Source organism: Camellia sinensis, chromosome 8 (assembly GCF_055761805.1).
Source record: "Camellia sinensis isolate YWXY chromosome 8, ASM5576180v1, whole genome shotgun sequence".
Taxonomy (NCBI): Eukaryota; Viridiplantae; Streptophyta; class Magnoliopsida; order Ericales; family Theaceae; genus Camellia; species Camellia sinensis.
Window position 1 is genome coordinate 139,796,431 of NC_138968.1, and position 21,493 is coordinate 139,817,923.

The 21,493-nt window shown below is 34.9% G+C and overlaps 2 long non-coding RNA genes across 2 annotated transcripts; one reads left to right on the top strand and one right to left on the bottom strand.

The window, feature by feature from the left end:
* Positions 1 to 9,043: 9,043 nt before the first annotated feature.
* LOC145797152 (uncharacterized) lies at positions 9,044 to 17,708 on the bottom strand. The gene is made up of 3 exons (XR_014338331.1): positions 16,279 to 17,708; positions 15,867 to 15,912; positions 9,044 to 9,300 (listed from the first exon to the last, which is right to left on the bottom strand). It is a non-coding gene; the product is annotated as an uncharacterized LOC145797152 (long non-coding RNA).
* Positions 12,754 to 14,756, top strand: LOC145797153 (uncharacterized). The gene is made up of 2 exons (XR_014338332.1): positions 12,754 to 14,503; positions 14,555 to 14,756. It is a non-coding gene; the product is annotated as an uncharacterized LOC145797153 (long non-coding RNA).
* Positions 17,709 to 21,493: the final 3,785 nt, after the last annotated feature.

The following is a 21,493-nucleotide window of genomic DNA, read 5'->3' on the forward strand; positions in this document are numbered from 1 at the left end:
CGTGGCCCGCACGTGCAATTTTTCCTTTTCGTCCCCAAACTGCACCAGTGAGTCCCAGACACCCCAAATCAAATTTCATGCCCATTGAGACAAGTAAAACTCAAACCTGGGAAAAATAGGTCCAAGAAAAGGAATTATTGGAAGGTTTTCGAGAATGATGAACCCAAACGGTCGATGAGACCTTAGATTAATTCCCGACACTCCCACTACGAGCAAGATAAACACAATTAGAGGAGAAAGAGACGGGTTACGTACCCGGTTATCACAAATCAGATTATTCTTAAATTAAGACTTGAAAATTGATTAATTTGTCTCATTAAGTGATTTAAAATTTTGATAGATATAAATAAGAAAAACAGATAATTATATTACTAAATCATAATTCAAACTTAGATATTGTCATATTTTTTTGAGATCTATATATAAATTCTTATCTTTTTTTATTTTTGTGTGGTTTCTATTTAGGGTGTTTTTTTTTTTTTTAAGATGGAGTTGTGGGTTTTTAATTTTTTTTTTAAAATTTAATTTATCTGTGGTTTCTATTTGTTTTTAATTATTATTATTTAGGTAAGTTATGATGTGAGTTAGATATGTGATAGGCATATGAGTTTTATTGATTTAAAGTATAATTGTGGGAGATATTTTTAAATTAGATTTGTTTAGATAAACTTTAAAAAAATTTAAAATTTAAAATTGGATATTGAGATGCAAAAGAAAGATTTTAACTGAATAAATAAAAATCAAATTTATTAATTTTATCTGTTTGTATATTTGAGTTTTAGTTTTTCTTTGTTACATTGTAATATATATATATATATATATATAAGATATAAATAAATATTCATAACTTTTATGAAAAAAATTATATGATTTTTTTGGGAAAGAGATAAGGAAGGCAAGTTTTAATTTTTTTTTTTTTTTTTGAAAATCAGTGAGAGAGATTATAATAGATAGATTATGAGTTTTGAATTGAGAAAATTTGTTTAGTTATGAGTTTTAAAAAGAGTTTTGAACTGTACTTTAAAAGTTTTTGGATTTATTTTTTTTAAGTATTTAAAAATTTTCTTTATTTTTATTTTTTTAGGGTAAATATTTTATATTTTAAATATTTATTTATTTATTTTAATATGCACTATATTTCCTACATTTATGTGCTTATTTTTTTAATATGAAATTTTTTTAAAAAAATTATTTTTTATTTTAAATATATAATTTTAATTTTAAATATATTTATTATTATTTTATTTTAGTTTATAAATATATTTTTAAATATTTTAATTTTTTTTGTTATGTGTTGGTTATGATTTGAGTGTAGAGTTTTGAAAGTAGTATGGAGTTTCGAATTATGTGTTTGGTTATGAGTTTTTAAAATAAATTTTTGAATTGCGTATTGAGTTATATGTTTGGTTACGATTTGAGTGTGAAATTGTGTTTTGAGTTTAAAATATTAAAATTAAAAATTAAAATATTTACAAAATAAAATAAATTGTTTAAAATAAAAATTATATATTTAAAATAAATAAATAAAATATTCTTAAACATTTTTTAATATTTTAAAAAAATAAATCCAAAAAATTCAAAATACAACTCAAAACTTAAAACAGAACTCAAAACTCTTAACCAAATAAATTTTCTCTTTTCAAAATTTAAAATTTAAAAACTCTTCAAAACATTTTTCAAAATTCTTTTCAAAACTGATAATCAAATAAACTTTCTCTTTTCAAAACTGAACTCACAATTCCACACTCAAATCACAACTCTAAAAAGAGAATCACAATTCCAAAACTAAACCAAACGCAACCTTAATTTTTTAAAATTACCCTTTGATAATATATTTTTTTTAGAAATATCAATTGTCATAATTGTACTTTTTGTGTTGTTAATGAATTTAAAAGAATGACAAAATAGGAAATTTATATTATTTTAGTCTCCTTAATTTTTGAAAATAAACTAATATTTTGAGATAATAAAAAATAAAATAAGAAACTAATGTTTTGAGACGGAGGGAGTATGAAATTAAATTAAAAATGAAGTTAATAAAAAAGTTATAAAGATGTGATAATGGTTGGAGAAGAAAGGTGTACGGAGAGAAACAATAGAAAAATGGGGTTAGAAAAATGGTGTAGAGAGAGAAACAATAGAAAATAGGAGAAATGACAACTTTTTGTAAATTTGAAGATATAGAAAGGATATTTTCATATTGCAAATTGACTTACTCTCTTCCAGGGCTGTGTGGCTCTCACATTTTGTTATTTTTGACGGAAAAATTAACGGTGTATTTTAGTTTATAAATTACATGAGGGTTATGTGATCGTTTCCAAATTTTAGGGAGATAAATCTGCACATGACCCAAATTATAAGAGGGTAAAGTGAAGTTTGCCCAACAAAAAATTATGACAAGGTGTTAATTGTAATTTTTCAAACCATAAGAGGTAATCCGTATTTTAAACATATTTTAAGGAGTTATTTATAATTTATCTGTAAATAAAATATACTTGTATTGGAAAATGTTGATATGCAATTTTTATTTTAAAATTTTTATTATAAAGAAAGTAACGAAATTTTATAATATTAATTATCAATTATGGTAGTGTAATTATGTTTATATTATAGCAGTGCAATATTCAGGAGGTGTATTTGTAATTTATTCATAAATAAAGAGTGCTGCTATTAGCACCTACTTAATTTCTTTGGACCCCAAAAATTCTCACTTTTTTTTTATTAAAATTATACTCTAAAGTAAAATTACATTAAAAGATAACTTTTAATGGAACACTCGCCCACCAAATGAAAACAATTAGAATGACACTGTACAATATTGTACATGCACCTCCATCCCCATCTATACATATTCCTTACCAATCTAAACCCTAATCATATTATTCTTCATCACCATCATAAACACACGTATTCATCTTCAATGAAAAATATTAGAAACTATCTAATCAGTTAACATTTTGTTCGGTGGTTTCAAATGTGTTCGATGTTCCAAATCAGTTAACGTTACAAACAATCCTATTGCAGGCTCCGAGATTCTACATTTGTGGTCGTTTTCACTATTCGTTGATACTTATAGGGTGATGGAGGATGATGACAACAACTCTAATGAGGTTGGCGTTGCATTGGTAAGTTTATTTATCTTTTTCTAGATTATTTTCGGTTCAGTACTGATTTGTCGACTGTTAAAGTTCTATTCAGTAATACTGAGCTAAATAGAAACATTTAGTTTAGTAATACAGTACTGAACATAAACATTTTGTTCTGTACTAGAATACCAAACAGTTCCATTTTGTAGGATTTTTTTTCCTATTTTTGTTTTCTCTGAAAGTTTTCCCTCTAAAATCCCCTGTATTGAGGGTTTTGACCCCAAAATAAATAAAAATAATAATATGTGATGGGAAGTTAGAGGTTACCTAAAAGAAGAAGAAAGAGACCGTCGAAGAGATTTTAGACGAGATTTTTGACTAAGATACCTTTGTTCAGGGTGACGAGGAGAAACAGATCATCGTTTATAAAAGAATGAGAAGAAAGAGACAGTCAATTCGTCTCTCAATCGTTTGTTGTTCTCAATCGTTCATCGTTTTACTGAGAGAAGAAGAATAGAGGGTGTGCAAAATTAGGTGGGTACTTAGGTGTGATGATATTATGAATATGGTAAAATTGGTATTAAATGAAGTGTTTAATGAAATCTTATTAAAATTTGGAGTTTAAAGTGGGAGTTCAAAGAAATGAGAGGTTCAAAGAAATTAAGTAGGGACTAATAGTAACCCTCTAAATAAAACATGGGTAAACTACACTTACACTCCATGAGGTTTGGGTTTAATACATATCACCCCTTGACGTTTGGAAAATTACACTAACCCCCCTGTCATTGTAATTATTTAGACGGAATGAAGACATTGAACTTATCCATTATCTCTTTTCTTGCTTTGCTTTACTTCCTCTGTTGTTGTTGTTGTTTTTTTTTTTTTTTTGTCAATGTAATTTCTTTTATTTTTCTACTAGGAGTTGTTGTCTTTTATATAAGCAGGGGATTTGTGAAATGTGACTATTAACTATAGGGGTGTGAATGTAATTTTCAGAACGTTAGGAAGTGGAATGTAATTGAACCAAACTTCAAGGGGTGTAAGTGTAATTTATCCATAAAATATACTTTGTATTGGAAAATGTTGATGTGCAATTTTTTTTTTTTTAAATTATTATTATAAAGAAAGTTACGGAATTTTATAATATTAATTATCAATTATGGTAGTGTAATTATGGTTATATTATACCAGTGAAATATTCCTGGACAAATAAAAGTCTGTTACACGACTAATATCGTCCAAGGAGTATGCATCAGTAGCTGAACTGTTGTGCATTTGAGGTGAAATATCTTGAGCCTGATAGTGACTGCACATACATAAAAGTTGATATCAGTCAATTTTAGTTTAAAATCTCTGTTCCGTATAACTCACGGAAAAAAAAAAAAAAACCATAAAAACAAATGAAGGATGGCAACAGGAGTCAAGTCCTTCCGTAGGAAATACGCGTCTGATTAACGCTGAGAAAATATTTTTCCACCTTTGATTGTGTTTTTGAAATTAATGTTTTAATTGTTTTGTAGCGTGGTAGCAGGGTGGTGATCAAACTTGTGGGGTTAACTTGAGAAAAATACATGTTCTGTTTAGGTGAGAGATTTGAGAAGGAATTTGAAAAAAGGAAGAGAAAATGTATGTGAAATTATGTAAAATATAAGTATATTTTATCTACATTTCAACTATCTTTTTCATTTCTCTCTCCAAATCTCTTCACAAATCCCACAATCAAACACAACATTACTCCTACGAGTTTGACATTATTAGACTGATTTATAGTATAACTAAAGCAACTAAAATTATACAGATGCTGGATAGCCCTGAAATGAAAAAAGATATATATTTTAATAGATAGAAAAAAAAAAAGGGAGAGAAGAAGAAGAAGAAGAAAGATAACATCATCTTTTCATCCATACAATTCACGAATTACTTATGAAAAAATATTTAAATGTTCTGTGAATTAAAACCTTGAGAGAGACTAGTGTAATTATGTCAAAGTATGGGGCTAATTATATTTTTTCTAAACTTCACGAGGTGAGTGTAATTTATCCAAATTAAAAATTAGACTTGGCAGACTTTCATCTAAATTTATCTACAAAATGCCATCGGGTATACTTGAGATTGAGTCCACAACATGAATCCAGAATGTGAATATTCAATGATTAAATCTTATTGTGTCAAGTATTAATTTAAATTTAAAACTTCATAAATCATGGTTTATTGGGATGTAAACAATTGGGTATGCCAGTTTGATCAAGCAGAAACAAAAGGTTCAGGTTTGTATAAACCAAGGGTTTTTTGTGTGCGTGTGTGTGTGTGTCCGTGTGTGTGTGTGGATAAACCAAGGTTTAATCACACAGAGTTGTCACTAGCTGAACAAATATCAGACTAATCAATTCGAGCCTGATAAAATCTGTTATTAGCTTTTGCCTGTAAAGACTGTACTTTGTGAAGTCTTCCGCAAAACTAATGAAAGAAAATACTTGAGGATGAATCTTATATATGCATTTGGAATGTTATCTACTTTCACTCAATTGAACATCATCTACTATGGAACCTATTTAGAGCATAAGATAGGATCGGCATTGCATGTCGCAGCCTTTTTAAAATACATTTAAACGAGAAAAGATGAATGCTAAGATAAAACACAAAGAAAAATTGAAAAATAGCATGCAATTAATTGTTGTAGGCAGCCAAAGCAATACGTGGCATGGCATAATTGTTGAGTCATCCAACAATATCTTCACGATTAATCAGATCTCAAGCCCCTGAGAGAACAGAAAAAATAATTAATCTCCAAACAATTTGATGGCATATAATAAACAAGGAAAAGAAGACTTAAGTAACCAGCTGCATTGGCCTGAAAATTTGATTTTTGGTTCCATATTGAATAATATTTTGGGCAAACTTCACTTTTAACTCCTTGTGGACCAAAGCGAATAATTCCTTATCATTTAGAAATAACTACATAACCTCATGTGATTTGTGGACCAAAGTGCACTGTCCATTTTTTCATCCAAATTAACTGGAGGTAAGGTTCACACAACAATAAAGAGAATAAGCTATCTTTTAAGACCAAAATACCCCTTACACATTTTTAAATTTACAAAAACATGTCATTCTTCTTTCTCTTTCTCTCTCTACTATTTTCTCGTTCTGTTTCTTAACTCCAACCCACTATGTCAGCTGGGTACAAAATTGAGAGAGGCCCTGTAGCGATCCCGGTTTTGACCGTCTCTTGTGATGTCCCGGACTCGGGTTTGTATGGTTTGAATGATGGTTCATGTCGTGTTTCCCTTGTCTTCCCCTCATTGTTGGTTATTGGGTTGTAGTTGTGTGTTTGGAAAAGGTTGATTGCTTGTTTTTCCAAACTTTTAGTTGCCCGGAATTTGGCTCTTCCACTCGAGCGGGGCTTTCTACTGTAACGCCCTCAAAATATTATATAAATCATCCATTCATAAGAATCATAAACATAATAGAAATGTTATATTTCATTCATCAGAATTTATATTACAAAAGATATTACATGTAATTCCTTAATGATAAAAACAGAATGAGTGCCCTACGGGTTTACATCTTTCCAAGTAATAACTTAGTTACAACAAAAGAAGAGTCCTAACTCTTTTACATATAAAGCCCTCAGCTTGAATTTACATTTAAATACAAAAATGATAACAAAAATGGAGCCTTCAGCCCCTAAACCTCCCAAGCTAAGTCCTTGGAGGCGGCATGTCATCTGTACCTGAAAAATGGTTTCCCAAGTAGGCGGTATGTCATCTGTACCTGAAAAATGGTTTCCCAAGTAGGATGAGCCAAAGCTCAGTAGAGATATGCTAAACAATATATGAGAATCAACTACAATATGAGCATCCGATAAATGTGCAGTATTCTAAACCAACACATATTCTTTTCAAGGTCATTCAATATAGGTAACCAATATCTCGATTCATTTGCATTCTTTTATTTCTGGTAAATCAATTAACCAAATTCATGATTCTCAAACAACCAAAATGAGACTACAACTCAACGATTCACAGTTCAATACATTCATCAATCGAACACTTCTATTTCTTGCCATTTTACGGAACCACGTCCGAGGGAACCGGCACCCATAAATATATAAGATTTCGGAACTTTCACCCTGGACACTCCGGCCAACTTAATTCTCAATGGAGTCCATCCCTTACCTCCTCCCATACAATGAAGTACATCCTCTATCTCCTCCCACACAATGAAGACATATATAATGTATTTAAACACTTTGTCATATACAATGACTAATCAAAACACATATTCAATGGTTTACTCAGACCGTTATATTCAATGACACAATTCAATTGATTAGTTTCAATTTTCCTAATCCTCATGCAAGTTTTACAACAATCATAGCTATCCTCCACCGATAGCCCAAAGCAGATATATCTAGACAGATAAACAAATCTATCAACAGATTATGTATCAAATTTTTCATAGGTGAGTGAATTATCAATCAAACTACACCATTTAATCACAATTTCCTTCAATTTTATAATTCTCAAACCAATTTTATTATTTATACAAAATAATTTATTCAATTCAAATTAGGGCAATCTCTCCCTTTTCCCAAATATTATAACCAAGACCAAATTTCATCAATTATACCCCAGTCATACCACGTTCAAGACATCTTATACACTTATGGTACCAAAATGGAAAACCCCTCTTTCAAATACCAAAACCCTAACCATAATTTCACCCAAATCTTCTCAAATCCCACAATTTATACAAAATGACAAATACTTAGGTTAAAGCTCATAACAAAGAGTAGAATATCCCTACCTCAAATAGAGAAGCTCAAAGAGGAAAAAGGAGAAATTGAAGATGCTCCAAACTTGAACTTTTTTGGATCAAAAGGAAGCCCACGTCGAACTCTAGCTTTTTAACAAAGGGAGTAGGGTACAAAGACCTTAAATCATGGAGTATTTGAAGAGAGAGTGGGTGTTTTAGAGACAGAGGCTGCCGATCTAGTGTTTTGATTGCGTTTTTGAAATTAATGTTTTAATTGTTTTGTAGCATGGTAGCAGGGTGGTGATCAAACTTGTGGGGTTAACTTGAGAAAAATACATGTCCTATTTGGGTGAGAGATTTGAGAATGAATTTGAAAAAAGAAAGAGAAAATGTATGTGAAATTATGTAAAATATAAGTATAGTTTATCCACATTTCACCTATCTTTTTCATTTCTCTCTCCAAATCTCTTTACAAATCCCACAATCAAACACAGCATTACTCCTACAAGTTTGACATTATTAAATTGATTTGTAGTATAACTAAAGCAACTAAAATTATACAGATACTAGATAGCCCCGAAATGAAAAAAGATATATATTTTAATAGATAAAAAAAATAAAAATAAAAAAAGAAGAAGAAGAAGAAGAGAGATAGCATCATCTTTTCATCCATACAATTCACGAATTACTTTTGAAAAAATATTTAAATGTTCTGTGAATTAAAACCTTGAGAGAGACTAGTGTAATTATGTCAAAGTACAGGGCTAATTATATTTTTTCTAAACTTCAAGAGGTGAGTGTAATTTATCCAAATTAAAAATTAGACTTGGCATACTTTCATCTAAATTTATCTGCAAAATGCCATCGGGTATACTTGAGATTGAGTCCACAACATGAATCCAGAATGTGAATATTCAATGATTAAATCTTATTGTGTCAAGTATTAATTTAAATTTAAAACTTCATAAACCATGGTTTATTAGGATGTAAACAATTGGGTATGCCGGTTCCGTGTGTGTGTGTGGATAAACCAAGCTTTAATCACACAGAGTTGTCACCTGCTGAGCAAATATCAGACTAATCAATTCAAGCCTGATAAAATCTGTTATTAGCTTTTTCCTGTAAAGACTGTACTTTGTGAAGTCTTCTGCAAAACTAATGAAAGAAAATACTTGAGGATAAATCTTATATATGCATTTGGAATGTTATCTTCTTTCACTCAATTGAACATCATCCACTATGGAACCTATTTAGAGTATAAGACAGGATCGGCATTGCATGTCGCAGCCTTTTTAAAGTACATTTAAACAAGAAAAGATGAATGCTAAGATAAAACACAAAGAAAAATTGAAAAATAGCATGCAATTAATTGTTGTAGGTAGCCAAAGCAATACTTGGGTGGCATAGTTGTTGAGTCATCCAACAATGTCTTCACGATTAATCAGATCTCAAGAACCTAAGAAGAGAAAAAATAATTTAATCTCTAAATAATTTGTTGGGATATAACAAACAAGGAAAAAAAAGACATAAGTAACAAGCTGCATTGGCCTGAAAATTTGATTTTTGGTTCCATATTGAATAATATCTTGTGCAAACTTCACTTTTAACTCCTTATGGTTTGCTCCATGTGCGAATAACTACTTATCATTTAGAAAAAAACCAAATAACCTCATGTGATTTGTGGACCAAAGTGCGTTGTCTATTTTTTCATCCAAATTAACTGGATGTAAGGTTCACACAACCATAAAGAGAATAAGCTATTTTTTAAGACCAAAATACCCCTTACACATTTTTAAATTTACAAAAAACATGTCATTCTTCTTTCTCTTTCTCTCTCAACTATTTTCTCGTTCTATTTCTTAACTCCAACCCACTGTATCAGCTGGGTACAAAATCGAGAGAGGCCCTAACCCTTCTTCCCTCTTGGGAGCCAGCAAATTTCAGTTGAGCACAAAATCAAGAGAGGCCTGCCAATATCTCTTCCTGAGGCCGGTACAACCTTTCATGGCTACATCTCTGTGTACATGACTATGGGCAAACTTGGACACATCAATACAGTGAATAGACCATGGGCACACTTGGACACACCAATACCCACCATGCCTCAGACGTAAGTAAAGCCAAACTAGTACACTCACAATCAAAACTCAATCCAATCAACCAAACTTTTCAAACAACTAATGAGCACCAAGAATTCAAAACCCAAGAAGATCAATTAATAGCTTCCAACTGAGCATCAAATTTTAATTCATTAACACAATTAAATTACCAAACAAAACAAACTCAGTTCATATTTTATTAATAAAAAAATACTTCTGTCTTTGGTCTATTCCTGTGAACGGGTGTACCTCATAATGCAGTCCTCCCAATTATGGCAGCAAAATGTCAATAGACTTAAAATAGCCTTTCTCTCTTTTCTTTTCTTTTTTTTTTTTTTCACTGAAAACTAGTGCAGTGTAAACAATGCTACTCACCAAGAGTACTCACAAAACTCTGGCCTTCCCACTCCACATAGACAGTTATGAAACTAAGGGTCTCTGAGGTATCAAAGAGTACTTAATTTGAGTTTTGCTACCTGTGCAATTCATAGCCTAGTGAAGCCTGTTTGACGACTACTCCAATCCTCAAGTGGTTTAGTATCAACAGTGATTCAAAAACAGAGCTACATGTGATGTTGATCAGCTAAACTCTTGTGCCTTTAACCTCATCAAGGCATCGTATCCAGTAAATGCATTCACGAGAAATCACTCTACCCAAAACTCCATCAGTTGATTTATTCTTAACCCCAGCCATGGTTACAGCTTAAAAAACTCAAAAGTTACATTTCCATCAATTTTCATATAGTTCATAGCCATAACGCTCTGACTAGCATAATTGTTTAAAGAGAATAAAATGCTTCGACATTTGAGGAATTTGAAATCAACAACAAAATGGACTTTTCCACTTTGGAGTCCCAAAAGATGAGGTTTCGGTATCTTGAATATATGATTTTGGCAACAGAGATTGACTAAAACTTTAATTGATCATCTCTTCTGTATTATTCTGGATGACACTTGTAATGAAGACCTAGTTTAATTATTTTACTCCTTAAAAGTGCAAAAGAAACAGAAAATGGTTGAACTATCTTGTAAAATAAATTGATGTATATTATTGATTGATTTGTGTATTACAAGATTGTTGTGTATTGTTATGTTTACAATGATCATATATATAGAAGAAAATGTGGTAGTAGGTGTAGGTGGTAGGTGGAGTGAAGTGGAGGTGGTAGGTGGAGTGGGTGGTAGTGGAGGTGGTAGGTGGAGTGGTGATTTATTATTTACAATTTACATTAACAGCCCCCCTCAAACTCAAGGAGGATAGGTACTAGCCAACTTGAGTTTGGAGAGAGTAACAAAACAGAAAAATAAGCTGACAATTAAAAATAGGATAGGAGACACTGTATGGTCGTGTCGGACCGTTGTAGCAGACAGTTTACGGGGTCATGTCGGACCGTTGTAGCAGACACTGTGTGGCAGACACTGTGTGGTCGTGTCAGACCGATGTAGAAGACAGTTTACGGGGTCATGTCGGACCGTTGTAGCAGGACAGTTTACGGGGTCATGTCGGACCGTTGTAGCATGACAGTTTACGGGGTCATGTCGGACCGTTGTAGCAGACACTGTGTGGTCGTGTCAGACCGATGTAGAAGACAGTTTACGGGGTCATGTCGGACCGTTGTAGCAGGACAGTTTACGGGGTCATGTCGGACCGTTGTAGCATGACAGTTTACGGGGTCATGTCGGATCGTTGTAGCAGACACTGTGTGGTTGTGTCAGACCGATGTAGAAGACAGTTTATGGGGTCATGTCAGACCGTTGTAGAAGACAGTTTACGGGGTCATGTCGGACCGATGTAGTAGGACAGTTTACGAGGTCATGTCGGACCGTTGTAGAAGACAGTTTACGAGGTCATGTCGGACCGATGTAGTAGGACAGTTTACGAGGTCATGTCGGACCGTTGTAGCAAGTTGTGGTGGTGCACCAAGGGGGCGACTTAGGGAGTGCGCCATGAGGTGGCTTGAACATGATACTGTGTATAACCCCCCCTCAAACTCAAATAGGTGTGAAGATAGAAACCTATTTGAGGTTGAAACAAAGGGATTGATAAAGCTGACCGGTGTAGAAGACATTGTATGAGTGTGTATATAGGCTGCCCAAAAAATATACATGGATGTAGATATCGAGCCCTCAAAAGGTGTGCCCGCACCCTCAAAAGGCGTGCCATCAAAAGGCGTGCCCGAATGCATCAAAAGGCGTGCCATGAAAAGGCGTGCCAGTTTGTCGGCGAGAAGAGGCGCGCGATGCGCGTGGCTGCCTCGGCTATATAACCAAGACTGAACCTGAGGCAGAGGCAGAGGCTGAGACAAAAAACCTGCGAATTTCTCTGAAAAACTCTTCGTTGTGCTGAGAGAGAGAGTCTGTAACACTCTGTTGCGAGAGATAGTCTGTAATACTCGGTTGCCCAGAAAATGGCCTCGTCTTCCCGGAGTCTGCTCACTCTCTTTCCAGACCTCAACGAGTCAACAAGAGAGAAAACTGGTGCGGTGTCCCGTGAACCTCAACCAAACCCCACTGGGTTTGCTCCGTTGAACTTTCCGATGCAGTCGGTGGAGCAAAAAATGGCAGTGCAAACGGATGTGGAGGCTAATCAGTATACTTTGAAGGCATGTGTGGAGTCCATGACGGCGGTCACAAATTTGTCGCACCGGCTGCAGAGTAGGACAAATGAGGTGCAGCAATTAAACGCCCAGCTGGCTCTGCTCCAACGCATGTATAAGGATGCGCGAGCAGAGATAAGCGTGCTAAGGGCAGAAAACAAGGAGTTGAAGCGGAAGGCCACCGTGATGTTCAGATTTGGAGGTCCTCCATATGCTGCAGTGGAGGAGCAGGGAGTAGTGATCATGCCTAGTGGAGTGGGAAACACGGAGGCAACACCGTCAAGAGCCGCCCAGGACGGAGGCAAGAAGAAAAGACCGGCGGCAGAGTAGAGAAGAAAAAATCCCACCTGTGAATGTGGGTGTTTGTTTGGATGTTGTTGTTGTTGTGTTTTTTTTTTTTTTTTTTTTTTTTTTGTGGAAACATGGTAATCGGGATGAGCCCCGACATGAATAAAATGAGGTTGGTGTGCAGATCTGCCTGCGTCTTTGTGTTTTTTTTTTTTTTTTTTTGTTTTTTTTTTTTTTGAATAAAAATAAATAAATAAAGAAAATAAAAGAAAGAAAGTAGAGTACAAAAGGTGGACACTGCCAGTGGAAAATATGATTAGATCACTTGTTAATAATAAAAAAAGGAGACCACGGGAGTGGGCTTTTTAATAATAATAGAAAAAGGAGACCACATGCGTTGTGTGCGTTGTGTGAGTGGGTGGTCTGTGTCAATGGGGTGCTGGGTGTGTAAAACTATGTAGTGTTTTTTTTTTTTTTTTATATAGATAAAAAAAATAAAATAAAATAAAGAAAAGAAAAAGTTGATCGGCTGAATTCAAAGAGAATTCATTACTGAATTCAAAGATAATAAAAAAAATAAAAATAAAAATAAAAGGTTTGAAAGTAGAAAATAAAGAAAAGAAAAGAAATGGGTATCATGTGGTGGAAGAAAAGAGAGTGGTTGTAAAGTGTGTGCACTACCGTGTGGCATTTATTGCTTCATCTTATATTGTGGGTGTCCTGGAGTGGAAAGAGAGAGATCAATCAGCAGAAGCTTGAGCCCTGACTGATCTGGCCTTAGCCGAGGACCGAAACACTCTGTCAACGCCCGTCCGGACACGGCCAAGCTCGGCCTTCATAGCAGCTGACCGATCTGTCATCTTCTTCGCCGTCGTGGATCTCCACGATGCTCTCCAAAAAAGGAATCGATTTCCGGATTCGGCCGGAAAAGTAGCCGGAATCGAGATCATGGAATGTCACCTGCGAGGGAGTGTTGGGGGAGCTCTATTCCATCTCTGCAGATCGGGCACTCATCCGCATGGACGACTTGTAGGGTACGAGCCGCGGCCACTACGAGAGGCTCCCTGTGAAGCTGGTTGGAGATGAAGATAGAGATGGAGATGGAGATGATGATGGGTGTTCGGCTGTGGTTGGAATCGGCGATTTGCTTGGCGATTTCGCGAGTTGTGTTAAGGGGGTTTGTTGTGGTGATTATGGCTCCGAGAGACATGACAGAGAGGCAGACAATGGGGAAGAAGATGGAGTTCGGGGAGAGGAGGAGGATGACGTGGCCTTTGCGGATCCCCATGGAAAAGAGGGAGGAGGCGACGGAATCGACGGCCATCCAGACCTCAGCGAAGGTGAGGTGGCGGGCGGTGGAGGCGTTGATGAAGGCGATCTTGCCTGGGTGGGCTTGGGAGGAGATGAAGGTGGAGAGGGATGGAATAATGAAGCCATGGTTGAGTAGAGACGGATAGTCAGAGAAAGAGTAGAATTCAGTAGAGGTCCGGCGGGCGGCCAAGGCGAGGCTGCCGCCCGCCAGCGAAACGGAATTACTAGGTTCTCAACCTTGCTCTGATACCATGTAAAATAAATTGATGTATATTATTGATTGATTTGTGTATTACAAGATTGTTGTGTATTGTTATGTTTACAATGATCATATATATAGAAGAAAATGTGGTAGTAGGTGTAGGTGGTAGGTGGAGTGAAGTGGAGGTGGTAGGTGGAGTGGGTGGTAGTGGAGGTGGTAGGTGGAGTGGTGATTTATTATTTACAATTTACATTAACAGCCCCCCTCAAACTCAAGGAGGATAGGTACTAGCCAACTTGAGTTTGGAGAGAGTAACAAAACAGAAAAATAAGCTGACAATTAAAAATAGGATAGGAGACACTGTATGGTCGTGTCGGACCGTTGTAGCAGACAGTTTACGGGGTCATGTCGGACCGTTGTAGCAGACACTGTGTGGTCGTGTCAGACCGATGTAGAAGACAGTTTACGAGGTCATGTCGGACCGTTGTAGCAGGACAGTTTACGGGGTCATGTCGGACCGTTGTAGCATGACAGTTTACGGGGTCATGTCGGACCGTTGTAGCATGACAGTTTACGGGGTCATGTCGGACCGATGTAGTAGGACAGTTTACGAGGTCATGTCGGACCGTTGTAGAAGACAGTTTACGAGGTCATGTCGGACCGATGTAGTAGGACAGTTTACGAGGCCATGTCGGACCGTTGTAGCATGACAGTTTACGGGGTCATGTCGGACCGTTGTAGCAGACACTGTGTGGTCGTGTCAGACCGATGTAGAAGACAGTTTACGGGGTCATGTCGGACCGTTGTAGCAGGACAGTTTACGGGGTCATGTCGGACCGTTGTAGCATGACAGTTTACGGGGTCATGTCGGACCGTTGTAGCAGACACTGTGTGGTTGTGTCAGACCGATGTAGAAGACAGTTTATGGGGTCATGTCGGACCGTTGTAGAAGGACAGTTTACGAGGTCATGTCGGACCGTTGTAGCAAGTTGTGGTGGTGCACCAAGGGGGCGACTTAGGGAGTGCGCCATGAGGTGGCTTGAACATGATACTGTGTATAATATTTTTTTTTTTTTTTTTGTAAAATAAATTGATGTATATTATTGATTGATTTGTGTATTACAAGATTGTTGTGTATTGTTATGTTTACAATGATCATATATATAGAAGAAAATGTGGTAGTAGGTGTAGGTGGTAGGTGGAGTGAAGTGGAGGTGGTAGGTGGAGTGGGTGGTAGTGGAGGTGGTAGGTGGAGTGGTGATTTATTATTTACAATTTACATTAACATATCTAAAGCATTACGATAGTTGCAGACCAACTTTAAGAATTGAAATCAAGCACTCCTTTATTTTGAAAGTATTAGCAAAGCTCTGATCTTTTAGTTTGAATAGTCTTAAATCGGCAATAATGCTTGCTGCTTGTTTGGGCAAAGCAATCTTAACAGTTAGGGAGACCCAAACTATCACAAAACATGTTATCCGTAGGTCTCTTCCTCGTGAACGTCTCCAATAAGAGGATGCCATACCTATACACATCACCTGATGTTCACACCTCATTTCCCATGGCATACTCTGCAATTCATGCATTAAACAAAATAAGGGGTCTGTTAGGGACTAAGATTTGCAGATAAATCCACCCATTAATGGAAAAAAATACTCCGAAATTAAGTAAACTATATGACCTAACATGAGGGAGATAGAATAAAATAGTTTTAGTTTTAGAACCCATTCATCCATCCATTGTACTGAATGTGAGAGTAATACACTGGAAACAATCAGCAAAAAAATTATTATAGTGTATTGTAAGGAACAAAAGCAAAAAACCATCAACTCTGCTTCATTGATTAACAGAGCAGATTCATGGCTGCGTGAATAAAAAATAGATTCTATAGTGAAGGCACAAAGGAAAACAAAGAAGAGCCTAAGAGGTATATTTACCAGGAGCTGCATAACCGACAGAACCTCTTATGCCAACAGAACTTGATTGATTTGCCGAACAGTCATAGATGGCTCCTGGAATGAATCTTGCTAACCCAAAGTCACCTACGTGTGCAGTCATTTCATCGTCCAGAAGAACATTGCTCGGCTTGAGATCACAGTGAACGACTGGGTTCTGAGCAATGATTGTGAAGATAATCAAGTGCAGAAACAACATCAATGGCAATATTTAACCTCTGTACAAGGTCTAAATTCCTTGATTATTTATGCGCCTTATCTTCATTCTCATTTGCATGTAACCAATCCTCTAGGCTACCATTAGCCATAAACTCATAAACAAGAGCTTTGAAATCGTTACCATGATAGTCAGCACTTGAACATACTGTGAGAACCTTGAGAAGATTTCGATGTTTTATGTGCCTCAAGGTCTCACACTCGGTGAAGAAACTCTTGGAAGCTCCAAGGCGTTGAAGGTTTAGTACTTTCACTACTACAACATTTTCACTTCACCAAGAACTCCTTTGTACACAGAACCAAAACTACCCACACAGACCAAATTGGATAGAGAAAACCCATCAGTAGCTTTACGTAGACTTTGGTATGACAATTTAAAAAATGAGAGCCCTAAATATTTGAAAGAAGGTACTGTGTTAGTCTTTCTACACCAGAAAGGATATAGGAAACTTATTAGAATTAGTCTTAGAAGCCCAAAAGATATGAGGATTATTAATTTCAAGCTTCGAGTAAATTTTTCCCTTTGGAACCCCTTGAAGTCGCAACTGTATAGCTGTAATTCAGGTATACCCCCACAAAGCTTGTAGTTTCCGTTAACAGAAATAGATGTCACGTTCTGAAATATGCCACTTTCTGGTACCTCACCATCAAAATCATTGAATGATAGACTTAATTTTTGTAAGAAGGGAAAGTCCTCTAAATGGTCTGGGATTTTTCCAAAGAAATTATTGTGAGAAAGATCTAACTCCTCCGTACCTCTCAAATTACTTGAAGATGAAGGAAGGATTCCCCATAATTTGTTTCTCTCTATATGTAGCAATCTCAATTTTAAGCCACTACCAAGAGTGCTTGGAATTTCACCGGCCAACATGTTCTCAGAAACATCAAGTTCTTCTAGATTTTTTAAAATTCCAATTTCCATTGGAAGGGAATCAGCCAAATCTTTACGAGATATGTGTAGATACAATGACGATAAGAGACTGAGAACTTCACTGGGTATGGTACCACCAAGATTGTTTTGAACTAGTCTTAGTTCCTGTAACATTTGGCATTTCCCAAGACTTCAAGGGATTCTGCCATGAAGATTATTGTTGCATAACATAAGATTTGTCAACACAGTTAAATTTCCAAAAGACGATGGGATATCCACGTAGATCATATTACCTGAGAGATCCAATTTCTGTAGCTTTTGAAACTTTCCAATATCAGCAAGAATGTTACCTGTGAAATTGTTGTTTGAAAAGTCAAGAATCTGCAAATTGATCAGATTTCTTATCCCGGTTGGGATGATCCCAACTATTTCATTGTTGCTCAATATTAGTTTACCAAGATTAGTGGATAAATTGCCAATTGATTCATGCAACAATCGTCCAAAATTGTTTTTGCTCAGATCTAGAACGTTCAAATTTGTCACATTGGTCAAAGAATAGAGAAACCTCAAGTCACCGGCTTCCCCAGCTCCTAAACCATTTCCATGAAAGTTTAACAGCTGAAGATCATGCAGGTTGTCCAAAGGAGGAACTTTTCCAGTAAATTTATTACCGGCCAAGCCAAGGCGTTGTAGTTTAGTGGCATTAGACATTGAAACAGGAATGGATCTAGTAAACGAGTTTACACCAACTTCAAAGACACTAAGATTGGGAAGAGTAATTCCTAGGTCCCAGGGAAGGCTCCCTTGAATTTGGTTCATTACGACATTAAATTCTGTAGCAGACGAGAGATTAAAGATTGAGAAAGGAATGGTACCAACCAACCTGTTCATCCTCAACAGAAAAACTTCCAAGTTTGTCAATCGACCCAGATCAACAGGTATGTCACCACCAATACTATTTTCTTCTGCAACAAATGATAGATTCCCAAAAGAATAAGGTACACTACCTGTTAGATTGTTTCTCCCAATGTACAGTCTCTTTAACTTAGAGAACCCAGCTCCACTGGAATTTTCCCTCCCAACCTATTGCCAGAAAATTCAAGAACAACTAAGACTATTGTTACTCAATGATAGTTCATTGAGAAAGCCTAGATTTCCAATGTGAGGTGAAATGGAGCCTGTTAATTTTTGATGATCCAAGTTCAACACAATGAGCCTCTGGTTGGTGCAGCCACATGTTACACCAAACCATTGACAGAAGTGGATTGATTCATTCCACGAGTTGAGAGCACCGAATGGATCACTTGTTATTTCAAACTTGAATGCAAGCAAGGCTAGCCGATCAGTCTCATTCCCATGGCACTATTGAACCCATCTGGGTATTGGAAACAACAATTGAGTTTGAAAGTCTATTGTGTTTTGCACTGTTTTAAAGAATTTTCAATCTGTTCTCTCACTTTGAAGATTGAATCAGAGCATCAAGTTTATTATTTAGAGTTCTTTCCACTTTGCCCTTAATTTTTGTTACTTTATTTATAGTGCTTATCCCCATCTGTTAAATATGCATAATCATTACAGCATGATTTAATCAAGTTTATTATTATGAGGGAGGACAGGAAACCAATCGCTTTGGTTCCAATTTTGTGAATTTAATTTTTTTTAAATTGATTTTTTGTTTTTGTATTTTTTTTTGTTTTTAGTGAATTTTTAAAATAGTTTATGATTTTTTTTTAGATACACTTAATATAAATACAATTAAAAAGTGTAATATTAAACATGAACATGACAAGTATTTGAGCCTTGAATGCAACATTGCTAGCCAATCTGTCTCATTCCCGGCTACATGAACATGACGAGTAGTAGAGCCTGAACCATCCAAACACACCATGAGAACAAAAACAACAACAACATGCATGAACTGAAACAGAGTCCATGACATTGTTGAAACTAATATTAAACTTATCTGGGGGAAATAGTGTTGTCTTCAATATTCTAATTCACTTCTTCTTCCTTATTTTTTTATTTTTTATTTTTTTTTGTTCCCCTATTAGGCTTAAAGGTTTCTCAATCAATCCCGTCTCTCACTGCATATGAAGTCAGTCAGTCCTGCAGACAAAAAGTCATGATCATGATCAAGATCACTCACTTGCCATCAATCTATAGTTTAAATTCATTCTAGAACTCACACTACCGATTCAATCTCCACCCCACAATCTAAATTTTTTTCTTTTAATTTTCAAATTTCTATCCAAATCCATAATCCAAACATAGTCTTAAACTTTTTTATTAAATTTAAAATCAAATGAAATTTCATTTTACTCCCCAAACTATCATTTAAAAATTAATTTAATCCAAGTTTTTTAATAACAATTTTATACTTAAACTATTCGATTTTATATTAATTTCACCCTCACCGTTAGCTACCGTGTATAATCAAATGGAAGTTGCTAATATAACACTGAAATTTAATTTGAAACTTCACTTTACCCTTCGAACGATCCAAAAAAATATCAATCAGACCCTTGAGTATATTTAAAAAATTAATTTAAATTTACTCTCAAACTATCTTCTTCTTCTTTTTTGTTGTAAGGTAAATTTAAATTTATTCTCTACTTGCACAATCATCTTAGTTCCACTTCTACTTGCAGTTTAATTTTTTTTAAATACATGTGATGTTGTTATGTGATTACAAATGCTTGATTAATCTATTTTTTTTCATGAATAATTTACTTAAAGAATCTTACAATTTAACCGATTTGAATCATCGAAGTAATCTCGAGAAAAGCCCACACAAGACTGCATAACAAACTACTGTGCCTCATGAGTACAACAACAACCTCTCTTCCCTAACGTTTCACCATCTTATTTGTTATTCTCAAACTTTATTCTCTACAATTAACGGATTCTGTCTCCCTTTTTGCCATCTACTATTTCATACTTATCTGATATTACTACATCATCACATCAATAATTAAAAAATATAAGACAGAGAATGGTAGATGATCTCATATCCAATAAAAGACCCTAAATGTCTTTGAGTCATTATAAGTAAAGCCGCCAAGTCTACTATATATTGCCCATTCATGGTCATCCCACCCAACCCACTTAATTTGGGATTTTTCTAGAAGTTTACACAATTTGTATACAAACATGAAAAATTTATGGAATTTGTATTTAAAATGACAGGATTGTAGTGTGACTTATTTTTTTTAAATTAAAAATCTCGATTAAAATAACATTTAGTTATACAAAAAATTGTCACTGCTATATCATTTTGTTAAAGAATTCTATATAAATAGTATTTTCGTATAAGTTGACATCAGTCAATAAATTTTAGTTAGATTGGATGCCTTATCTCATTATAATCCAAAGAGAAAAAAAAGATGGCAACAGGTTGCCACAAGTCAAGTCTGTATCCCATAAACAATGGCTCTTGAGGTATCAATTGTTAAAAGCACTATTATATATATTTTACTCCTTAATCATATCTATGATGAACTTGGTAACTTAGTGGCGTAAAATGGTCTAAACTCATTCCCCTTTTTCAACAAGTAATCATTAATTATTTGTTAGAATGAGCAAATGGAAGGAATTCCATTCCAACTGCTGACAGATAAATATATACTCAGATTAAAAACAATTAGAACTTGAACATATATATACACAGGAACCACCAATATATATTCTAAAATGATTTTTAGACTTTAGACTTCAGAGGATGATTCTTGTAATTAACCTAATCGATTTCTCTAGTTTTTAAGTTAATAGATCTGTTGTTGGGTGTGAATTCTCTGGTTTTGGAGAGTAAACAAAACTTCATTGGAACTAAGTACTAGTGCCCAAAGCTGGAAGTTTTCATCCCAAATCCTAATAATAACAAGCAGTTTTTATTCCTTTAATCTTTTAAACTTGTAGTTATGTTTGATTATCAGATTAGGTTGACTAGGATAATGTATGGGATTGCTAGTGTGGTGACATTAAACTGTAGATGTAAGATAATTGGTATTTGCTTGTGCACCAGTGTAATTGGTTTTGATTAAATTTATGCAATTACGTAAAAACACTTGTTATATAAAATGTAACTATGTTGTTTTTGTCACCAAACCTTTT